The sequence below is a fragment of the Pagrus pagrus genome (genome assembly GCF_965226575.1).
Source record: "Pagrus pagrus genome assembly, chromosome: 16".
Classification (NCBI taxonomy): Eukaryota; Metazoa; Chordata; class Actinopteri; order Spariformes; family Sparidae; genus Pagrus; species Pagrus pagrus.
This window is the reverse complement of record NC_140200.1, coordinates 18,489,494-18,501,428: the sequence shown is the minus strand read 5'-3', so window position 1 is coordinate 18,501,428 and position 11,935 is coordinate 18,489,494. Positions and strand designations below refer to the sequence as shown.

Sequence of the window (11,935 nt, the reverse complement as noted above, 5' to 3'; positions counted from 1 at the left end):
CTATATATATATATATATATATATATATATTGTGTGTGTGTCTGTGTGTGTGTGAGAGAGAGAGAGTGTTCTTTTCAATATTTATTTATTTTATATCTTGTGTTCAATAAATCTTATTGTACCAACATTTATGACTCAGTGTGTCCATCATTAAAAAAAACTTTCTATATTGTCCCATAGTAGCACATTTTAATGTTATCATTATTAATAGAAACAGAAATAAACATTACTAGTCATTGGGGGTATATCTTAAAGCCAAGACAACGGTCTTCATAATAAATACAAATTAAGAAGTATTAATGAATAACATCAAATTGCTATGGATTTTAAATCGGGAGTAATACCTCGGGAAAACATCTGGTACCGTGATTTCGCGAGACCACCAGGGGGAGACGTTCTCATGGCAACGGACAAACAATCTCAGCTGAGAGCGACAACAAACCGTCTTTGGCAACAACGCGAGTACCTGTGTCATTCAGAACATGATTTAATGGGATCTGTTATTTACACTGGCTACTGCTTTCTCATGAGATCACGTGACTGTAACCCATAGATATACGTATATACTTATAGATTACTGTAACCACTCAGCTCGACTGTAAATACCACTCTTTGATTCACGGCGTTTTATTTGCTGATGATTAATAATAAACACAACTCAAATAAAGTAGTTTTAACGTTAATGCGCTGCTCCACAGGCGCAATAATATTAATATTATCCTGGCAATAATCTAATTTCCGGTTGTGTGAGTGTGTGACCGGGGGCAGGTCGTAGGTTCGAATCCAGCTCACGGCGAGGTGCACGGCGGGTGACTCGGTTAAAATACGCCAGAAATATCTATATAGAGATACAGGACACACTGACTATGATATTTCACTATTCAAAAATTCCCCCATGCTTTTCGCGTGTCTTTTCCGAGCGTAAAAATTGGCCCCCTGCCCACGTCGGGCAGGCAGGTTGATTTGACGTCTATCTGAGGGGCTGAAATGACCAACGTCATTTAGACGTTGTTTCAACGACATATCAACGCACGAATGTTAAAAACTATTCGAAATAATGGAAATATGTTCGTGAATTTAAGAAAATAATGTAGTATCATATTGGCAATGTGGGATGAAATGTTTGTGATTCTAGCATCCATCTAGGAACTATTTTTCCTCGCGTAGTTAGCGCACCTAGCGGTTTCCTACGCATGCGCAAGAAGAACTTTGCAGTGTCAGTTGACGAGGAGGAGACACAGACACCTGTGAAAGGTGAGTTACTAAAAGTACTGTAATTTAAAATGAAACCGTGTTTGGTAAGACATTATACGATTATCAGTTGCATGTTAGAGTTTTGATTTTGTTGCTGCATCGTGTATTGTTACAGATAGCTGTTTTTTTTTGCTTTTATTCGTAACCGAGCGGCGGCCAGCAGCCGAGTTAGCTGACGTGTGAAACTAGCCCTGAGTTAGCTCACAAGCTACGTGAGGTGCTCGATGCTAAACCGAGCCGAACATCTGTGCAACTCTCGGTTTAGCATCGTTACAGTACCAAAACACTTTAAGGGGTCGTCCAGACGGGCGAAAACGTTATTTTATTTTATTAATTTTGTCTTACAGGCTCATGACGAATGGAGTCATGGCGAAGTTCAACATGCATGGAGGGGGGCAAAGAAACAAACTGCCTTTTTAAGCCACAAAGATGTTCCATGTCATCACGTGTAAGAAACTAAAATTGATATAATTGGGGTATATATATATATATATATATATATATATATATATATGCTTCATGTGCATGTGGCTATCCTGGGCTAAGCTGGGCTACCATAGCACAGACTGTTAATGCCTACTGGCTTTATTAGGAACCATCAGATTCAGGCTACTGAGTGGCTCTAAGAACTGGTTCTTTCATTACTCTTTCAACTCCCAAAACAATTTGTTCTTGCCATCTATAAAGTGCATTTAACATCTGAATAGGCGCTCTGTAAAAATGTTTTTTTTTCTTATGCCCTCTCTCCAGCTGCTGTGAAGAGATGGAGTCCAAAGGCCACAGATGCAGAAATAGAGAGTGTGAATCAGAACCATCTTAAACATGCCCCAGCAAGGAGCGGGGGCAAGGGGCAGACCCCCACAGGACTGCAATAAAAAGGAAGTCAATAAAACATTTGTTCCAATAAACATGTTAATTTTTTATTCAATTATTCAATATATAGACAACTCGTTACATATATCTGGTCCTGAATGCTGTCTTTTTTTTTTTTTTTTTTACCTGAGATTAGTCCATGTACTACTTGTATTTTACAGTATGGGTGAACATTACTCGAGTAATTTTAACTATCACAGGTGAGTTTATTTACTATTAAAGTTTTAACCAGGTTCACCATTCCTGTGATATTTTAAGTTGGCAAATGTGAAATTTGCTGGTGTTGTCTATTGGACTTTTTGACCTCTTTGCATTTTAAGGAATTTTTTGCTGAAATTGATAAGTTAATGTTAATAGTTGTAGATTGGAGCATTGAGAATTGCACATGTATACAGCACAAGAGCTGTGCTTGTCATAGAATGTATGGATGTGGTAATGCCAGTTATGTAGGCACTAGTTGAAACTCGATTTAGGTAAACATATTTTTAAATGCAATACATTACATGTGTATTTTGACAAAGGTTGATATGCCGTCGAAACGACGTTGAAACGACGTGAATTGATGCCGTCGAAATGACCGACGTCAGAAAAACTTAAATTTCAGCACTTCTGGTAGACGTCGAATCGACCTGCCTGACCGACGTTGATTAGACGTCGAATAGACGTCAAAATGTTTGCTGGGGGGTATCTGTGGATGTTATCGGATTTCCTCAAGGTGGCTGACTGTAGGCTATATCTTTAAGACACTCGTGCTTTATCAATGTTTTCCCATTTACGGAATAGTCTACAGCGCCAAGATTTCATGTCCTAATGTGTAGATAAACTGACGTCATAAAATTCTTAACAGTAAGGGGGATTAGCTCAAATGGTAGAGCGCTCGCTTAGCATGCGAGAGGTAGCGGGATCGATGCCCGCATCCTCCAACTTTTCGTTTTCCGTCTATTTTTTTCCTTTCCTTTCTTCTTGTCACTTTGTCTCATTTTTTAAAACGTGCACTATGTAGTTTTGGGATCAGAGGAGAAAGGTCTCGTCAGACACGACGCTGAAGTTAGCCTCCGATTCGCCAGTTTCCGATTCGGCACTTAAGGGGAAAGTTAAGAGGAAATTAACGTAACGTGCAGTGCGACTGTTTGTACACTGATTGTCTGTTTTTTGTGACACCTCTTGATGTAAAAACATTTTAGGCATTTTAGGTAAGACATTAACTTTGCCTGACACCCGCGATTGTATTTGTGAAACGTTTATTTTATTTGTGAAAATGCTAAAGGGGAGATTTCACCGTTTTTGTTTGATACCTACAGACCTCATTAGACCTGGTCCAGGTCATAAACCACTGTACCCAGACTTCTCAAGGATTAGATTAAGCTACAGGCCCACAGACTGATTTTGTATGCCTAAACAAACAAATCAAACTCTTTACTTGACTGAATAAACAAACTCACCTCAAAGGACAACACAATTTCATACTGTTTTACTTTGTTTATATGTGGCGGACCCAGCCACCTTTCTAGCTTCAAACAGTGTTCTGAGGACCTTATTTTCCTCAGTTATGGAAAAAAAAAAAAAATCCATTTTGAGCCCGAATCAATCCGGATATCATTTCCCTGGTTTATCAAAGGCGGTGCCACTGCAAGGTGATTTCTTTACACGTGGTGAGTTTGTATTTTTATCCCAGTACTTTTGAGCAATGCGAGAATAACAAGATCCAGACACAAAATCAGTGCACAAAAACGTGTTAAGTTACGAGACAGCAGATTCGAGTTTTGACAGAGAACGAAAAGGCAAAGTTTGCAAACACAAAAGTCGTATTTTCTCTGTATTTAGTTTTATAAAGTGGCGTCCTCCTCCGCAATGCATTGTGGGGGATTAGCTCAAATGGTAGAGCGCTCGCTTAGCATGCGAGAGGTAGCGGGATCGATGCCCGCATCCTCCAAATTATTTACTTTTCGTCCTTCATAACAACACATTTGCACTTTCAAAAACACAACCAATCACACAGGTGTGACCTAACTTTGTTTTTCCTATTCACACGCAACCCCTGCACCAGTGGACACATTTAGGCATAGCTAAACTTACCAGGTGTACAGTACAGTGTACCGTAAGTGTTGCATTGACAATAAAATAAAAGATGTGTCATTTAAAATCTTACCTTGAAAATACACAGTTAAGCACGCTCTGGTTCGTGTAACTGAATACTAATGATTCTTGTGATTTATAGTCTTAAAAAAGACAAATACTAAAGTAGAGTTTAGAGGTATTCTACCCGAGCCGCAACAACAATGTAATGCTGCGTACACATTGATGCTTCAGTATTAATAATCGTATTGTATAATGTATTATCATATATCAGTAAGGCCAAACCAGTACTTTTACTTTAATACGTAGATGGAGACCACGTAATCACATAGATTTGAGGAGAGTGTCAGAGAGAAGTAGCCACTGAGCTAAGCCAGTGTCAGCCATGTTGAACACGGAAATAAACCTTTTAAAGCTGCTGGGCGCTGTCAAGTGTTTTCTCTCGTTTTGATTCCAAACTACAACACAGATTAGGAAACATTTACATGAATGTCTTCTTTAAGTGCATAAAATCGCTGTAAAGTCGTTATTCAACACAAAATTCTCATTTGTACCCTCAGCGCAGAGAAGAGCAGCCTTAAAACGTTTATTTACGTCTTCAACCTTCGCGCTGGTTTAGCTCAGTGGTTACTTCCTCCTCAAATCTATATGATTAGCTAGGTCTCTATCCCTCCCCGGGATCGAACCACGTGCGCTGTCCAGCGTTTTCTTAAACATATTACTGTTCAACATGTATTAGTACTGTTTTTGTCTCAAAGTTGTTGAACTATGCTAATGTATCTATATGCAAATATATACACAGATGATCATGACGGAGCTGTCGAACATGTATAAATACTGTATTTGTCATTACTTCTCTTGCTTACGGCCATACCACTCTGAACACGCCCGATCTCGTCCGATCTCGGAAGCTAAGCAGGGTCGGGCCCGGTTAGTACTTGGATGGGAGACCGCCTGGGAATACCAGGTGCTGTAAGCCTTTTTTTCACGTCTCTGCATAGCAAAGTATGCAGTCAATTATTCAAATATTATAATATATTATTTTTATATTTTAACTATTTAACATAGTTGACATGTTGGCAACAAGTTTTGAGGAATTTCAGTGTTTGCTTCATCTTATAGAAGACATTCAGTGAGTACTCAGGTAAAGTACAAGTACCTCACAATCTTTCTGAAGTACAGCAGGCTACCCTTTGAAGGTGAAAATAATTTCACACTTTTTATTCACAAATAATTATAACATAAGCACAGAAAGAAATAATTGAATGGGTAAATTATTAAACATCAACAGGCCACCATTAAAGGTGGCAAGTGATAACTACAGGGTGAGCTCCGCATAACATCAGACAGTAACGGATAAACAAGAGCCCACAGATGTTGATACATGTTGTTGATACATGGTCACATTACTGTACACATCATTCCTCCTTAGTATAGTGTGGACAGTAACTCTGCCTGTCAGGAGGGATAGTTTATCTATGATACTTATCTATTAATCATTAGGGCTGGGCTGATATGCTTTTGTGCTGATTCGATTCTCTAACGCTTTTCGGGTCCTGATTCGATTTAAATTGCGATTCTGATTAAACAAGTATTGCGATTCGATTTTACCAAGTATTGCGATTTTAAATTTCAATTATTGTGTTTTTCTTTCCTTAAACAAGAACCGGTTGAACCAAACACTTGATAATACATCATAAGTCATATTTACAAAAAGCAATACACACATTACATCAGTTTGTGAGATTTATTTTGACAACTGTGCACCTGCCCTCCCAAAAAACATCCTCATCCGCCAACATCTTACAATAAACTGCCACATTTAGCTGGTCTTTAGCTGGTCGCTTGACCGCGACAAAGTTTACATACAGCTTTCTTCATGTCGAGCTCTCCTGTTCCCTGCTTTTTATCAAAATTTAGACTCCATGTGTTGGATCTGAAGTGGGGCGGTGGGGGAAAGAGTTCAGGTGGCAGGTGGCCACTTGTGTTGTTAACCCCTACTTCCTTTTGGTGTAACAATTTGTACTCTTTCTGACATTTGAGAACTAACCATAAATGACACGATCTTAACTGAAATTACTCAGAATGTCCAAAAAAAAATTGTGTTAGCATTGCTGCTCCTGATTTTAGCATGTAAAAGCTGCAGTGAGTCAAATTTGAAATTAATTTTACTGTAGGTGCACTAGAGGGGGTAAAATCAAGTAAAGTGGAGGTTTTACTTACAAAGACACCTTTCTGGCTAACCTTCCTGATTTCTACACATACACATATACACTGACCAACATGTCATCTGTAAACATTTACACGCATGTCTTCTGTAAGAGCACAAAAGCGCTATAAAGCAGAGGTGGGAGTTGTGGAGTCATCAAGTCATCTCCATGTCATGTATTTGTTCTGTTCATGCACTAAACCAGCTGAGTCCAATCAGCACAGCTCTTCAGCCAGGAAGGTGAGCTAATTAGTGAATGCACCTGGTTCAGTGACTGAGCAGAACAAATTCATGGCATGGAGATGACTTGATGACTCCACAAGTCCCACCTCTGCTGTAAAGTCGTTTTTCAACACAAGATTCTCATCAGTACCTTCAGCGCAGAGAGGAGCAGCTGTAAAAGCATTAATTCCGCGTTATTCATGCGCACTGGCTTAGCTCAGTGGTTACTTCTCTCCACAAATCCCTGTGATTTCGCGGTCTCCGTCCCTCCCCGGGATCAAACCACGGGCGCTGTCCAGTGTTTTCTTCAGCACAAAACCGTTCAACATGTATAAATACTCTTTTGTCACCCTTTCTTCGGCTTACGGCCATACCACTCTGAACACGTGCGACCTCGTCCGATCTCGGAAGCTCGGGCCTGGTTAGTACTTGGATGGGAGACGGCCTGGGAATACCAGGTGCTGCAAGCTTTTTCACTTCTCTGCATAAAGCAAGGTATGCAGTCAATTATTCAAATGTGTTCCAAGACACATTATTATAATAATACACTTTTAATGCAAATATATGAAAAATGAGCAAAATACGACCATGCTTCTCTGACAGGCTGCTCTGTTGTTCAAAGATGTCTCCGTCGAAGAAGGAGCAGCAGCAGCAGCAGCAGCAGCAGCGCCCTCTGCTGTCTGCACAGAGAAGTGCAAAAGCTTACAGCACCTGGTATTCCCAGGCGGTCTCCCATCCAAGTACTAACCAGGCCCGACCCTGCTTAGCTTCCGAGATCGGACGAGATCGGGCGTGTTCAGAGTGGTATGGCCGTAAGCGAGGGAATCAGAGACAAATACAGTATTTATACATGTTCGACAGCTCCGTCATGATCATTTGTATATGTTTATGCACGTAGAAACATTAGCATTGTTGAACAAGTTTTGGGGAATGCCTGTGTTTTCACAGTGGGGGTACATTTCAATGTTTTTGTCATCTTTATAGAAGACATTACTGTAAATGTCTCCTAATATATGATGCAGTTTGAAATCGGGGTAGCCCACATTACTTTAGTACAGCTTTGAGGTACTTCTACTTCACCTGAGTGCTCACATTTGCAGCAGTCAGACTCATGTCTGTACCAGCAGTATCTCTTCAGCTGCGCTGCTCTGTAGTTACTACAAACAATAACCCTGATTAAGAACTCTGCTCTCTGTGCCTCCCGACAATCGACCCACGGGCGCTGTCCGGTGTTTTCTCTGGCTTTGATTCCAAACTGCACCACAGATTAGGAAACATTTACATTAATGTCTCCAGATAAAAGCGCTGTAAAGTCGTTTTTCATCACAAGATTCTCATCAGTAACTTCAGCGCACAGAGGAGCAGCAGCTGTAAAAGCATTAATTCCGCGTTATTCAAGCGCACTGGCTTAGCTCAGTGGTTACTTCTCTCCACAAATCCCTGTGATTTCGCGGTCTCCGTCCCTCCCCGGGGTCAAACCACGGGCGCTGTCCAGTGTTTTCTTCAGCACAAAACCGTTCAACATGTATTAATACTGCATTTGTCACCTTTTCTTCGGCTTACGGCCATACCACTCTGAACACGTCTGATCTCGGAAGCTCGGGCCTGCTTAATACTTGGATGGAGACCGCCTGGGAATACCAGGTGCTGGTCCATACCCGGACCTTGCAAGCTTTTTCACTTCTCTGCATACAGCAAGGTATGCAGTCAATTATTCAAATGTGTTCCAAGACACATTATTATAATAATACACTTTTAATGCAAATATATGAAAAATGAGCAAAATACGACCATGCTTCTCTGACAGGCTGCTCTGTTGTTCAAAGATGTCTCCGTCGAAGAAGGAGCAGCAGCAGCAGCAGCAGCAGCAGCGCCCTCTGCTGTCTGCACAGAGAAGTGCAAAAGCTTACAGCACCTGGTATTCCCAGGCGGTCTCCCATCCAAGTACTAACCAGGCCCGACCCTGCTTAGCTTCCGAGATCGGACGAGATCGGGCGTGTTCAGAGTGGTATGGCCGTAAGCGAAAGACTGAGTGACAAATACACTATTTATACATGTTCGACAGCTCTGTCATGATCATTTGTGTATGTTTATGCACGTAGAAACATTAGCATTGTTGAACACGTTTTGGGGAATGCCTGTGTTTTCACAGTGGGGGTACATGTCAGTGTTGGTGTCATCTTACAGAAGACACTATTCGCAAATAATTATCACATAAGCACACAAAGGAATAATCGAATGGGTAAATAATTAAACATCAACACGGCACCATTAAAGGTGGCAAGTGATAATTGCAAGGTGAGTTTCGGATAACACCAAGGAGTAACGGATAAAAATGAGCCCAAAGATTTCTCTGATGTGGTCACATGACCGTCCACGTCATTCCTCGTTAGTATAGTGGACAGTATCTCCGCCTGTCACGCGGAAGACCGGGGTTCGATTCCCCGACGGGGAGTATCTTTTTTTCTTGTTTAATGTGGTACTTTCACTTTTGTTCCTTACACTTTTACATAAGACTAGCAAAAGGAAAATGTATGTGGTGTTCGCGTTTCTCAAAGTGTTATTGCATTTTAATGTTCTGGGAGAAATTACGTGTTATTTTTTTTTAAAAAATGAAAGGGTGCTAATATTTTCAGTCTCAAAATGGAGAAATTTGACAAGTGAGATGTTCATGTGCCACTTTTTACAAATGTGAAGTAATATCACCAGGTGATTAAAAAAGTGTGACATGTATGGCGACTTACTAAATTCCTGTACTTAAGTAATATTTTGAAGTACGCAGACTTTACTTGAGTCCGCTACCTTGAAAATGTGTACCTCTGGTTTTTACAGGTTAATAATTTACTCCATATCTCGACACTGCTGTATTACTAATGTAAGTGCTGTGATACCATTATTACACTGAAAAGCCACATCAGACAAACCTTTAAGACAGAGACCGTGTTCCTATTTTTGTGTCTTTGGTCTTTATTGTGAAAATAGGGTTGAAATTGTCAAAAGTCCACAATCCTTTATTTCACAGTTAGTAGCACAGTACTTTGATTTAGAAACAGAACTCAACACATCCTTCTATATCATAGAATAAACTTAAATCATGATGACGATTATGTTGTTTTAAATTATTCAACGCATAATGAGTTACATGTTATTTGCTAAAATAGGTGCTAATATTTTCGGTCACAAAATGAAGAAATTTCAAAAGTGAAATATTGATGTGCCACTTTTACAAATGTGAAGTAGTGTTCATATGTTATAAAAAATGTGCGACACTTACTCAAGTCCTCTATTTAAGTAATATTTTGAAGTACTCAGACTTTATTTGAGTACTCCCATTTACTGCCACTTTATAGGACCTACTTTTTGTTTGTGTGTGAGAGAGAGTTTCTTCAGTCTTATGAAAAAGCAGAAAAAACAACAGTCAAAAGTACCACCTTACCACTACTACACTTTTGACTTCCCATAAGGAAGCTGTGGGATTTTTAGACTTTTTAGACTTAGACATACTTTATTGTTATTCAGTGTGCAACAAGTGAACATAGCATTAAATTTAGTTTCAGAGGCTCAGCATAGAATTAAAATATGAAAGTATATCAAAAAAATACCACAATAAGAATAACAAATATAAAAACAGAAACATATTGAAAGTGCAGATTACTGAAAGTGACATTGTTGAGTTAGGTAGTGTTGAGATTTAATAGTTTTCACCTTTTTAGCCATATGCTACTTTACATGTTCACTTAATGATGTCCCCATATAGAGCTGTACTTATCCTGTTGATTGATGAGGTTGACAGAAGCATTGACCCCATGTTATGAAGGGTTAAGACATTGGAGAAACAACCCAGGATAAGAGAGAGAACACAGCTGCCTTTATCTCTGTAAAATGTTGCCTGCTCATGCATATGACCTTGTGGTGAGCCTTATCTGTCTGTGGAATGATAGCAAAGTGAAACTTAGAAGAACTCAAAAGTAGTGCAGAAACAGTGCAGGATGAGACAGGAAGAGACCAGGAAGAGGGAGGTTCTTTCCACAGGGCGATGTCTTCACGGATTGGAGAAATCGTGTTGCCAAGAGGCTGGGACCAGCCTGTGCACCAACGAAAGGAGAGTCAAGTCTAAACCACGACCTCCTCACCTTTTTTGACCAATGACAAATTATAACACCGCAACAGCAAAAATATAACTGTGATTGTAATGCGAATATCTGCATCCTTTTTCTGGGCGACGGGTTACAGAGTAACAGCAATCCGCTGACTGTGATTTGTTCAACAGAGAAAGGTCCATGATCATGCTTGCTTAATGATACAATTCTAAATAAATAGTTAACCGGAACGTCGTTGTATGTCTTCACTCAAATAAACGAACACGACAATTTGGTGACCCCGACGTGATTTGAGGAAGGGAGACTCGACGTCGTTCGACAGAAGGAGACGTGATCCCCATTGGGCCCGAGACGAGCAGACCTTTCTGCCGTATCGGAGTCGGACGATTGGACCCCTCAACACTCACAGGGCGCGCCAAACAAAAAGGTGAGCAGAAACCTGTTGTTTTAATAAATCAAATTCTGCATATTGAACATAACCAAATTACTGTGAGTGGAGAGGAGGTAAGATTATTTGACATAAAAGTATATTGAAATTATGGAAAGCTATGCTACATGTTGAAAGAATTGTATCATTAACGTCCTGAATGCTTGTTGGGTTTAAAGTCCCTGAGCTTGTGACTCAGAAAGGTAATTAGCAGGTAGGTAGTCCCTTCAAGATCAATAGGATCTTGATAGGAATGAAATTTAAATAGGTTGAAATCCCTCAGGGTGGAAGTCCCTAAAAAGAGTTGGGTTGAAAGTCCCTAAAAAGAGTTGGGTTTAAAGTCCCTGAGCTTGTGACTCAGAAAGGTAATTAGCAGGTAGGTAGTCCCTTCAAGATCAATAGGATCTTGATAGGAATGAAATTTAAATAGGTTGAAATCCCTCAGGGTGGAAGTCCCTAAAAAGAGTTGGGTTGAAAGTCCCTAAAAAGAGTTGGGTTTAAAGTCCCTGAGCTTGTGACTCAGAAAGGTAATTAGCAGGTAGGTAGTCCCTTCAAGATCAATAGGATCTTGATAGGAATGAAATTTAAATAGGTTGAAATCCCTCAGGGTGGAAGTCCCTAAAAGAGAAGAGAAAGGCCTAGTGTATATAAAATCTGGTTAACCTTTATCATAATCCTATAATGCATTGTGTGTTGTTGCTGTTGCTTTAAGGTGTGGGAGGTAGTACAACAGTGTCTTGGTTCGGGAGGCAGTAGTGTCTTGGTGGAGGAAGA

At 40.1% G+C, this 11,935-nt stretch overlaps 1 long non-coding RNA gene across 1 annotated transcript; it reads left to right on the top strand.

Annotated features, from left to right (window-relative positions):
- Positions 1-421: 421 nt before the first annotated feature.
- LOC311271833 lies at positions 422-2,146 on the top strand. The gene is made up of 3 exons (XR_014624486.1): positions 422-1,254; positions 1,602-1,702; positions 2,005-2,146. It is a non-coding gene; the product is annotated as an uncharacterized lncRNA (long non-coding RNA).
- Positions 2,147-11,935: the final 9,789 nt, after the last annotated feature.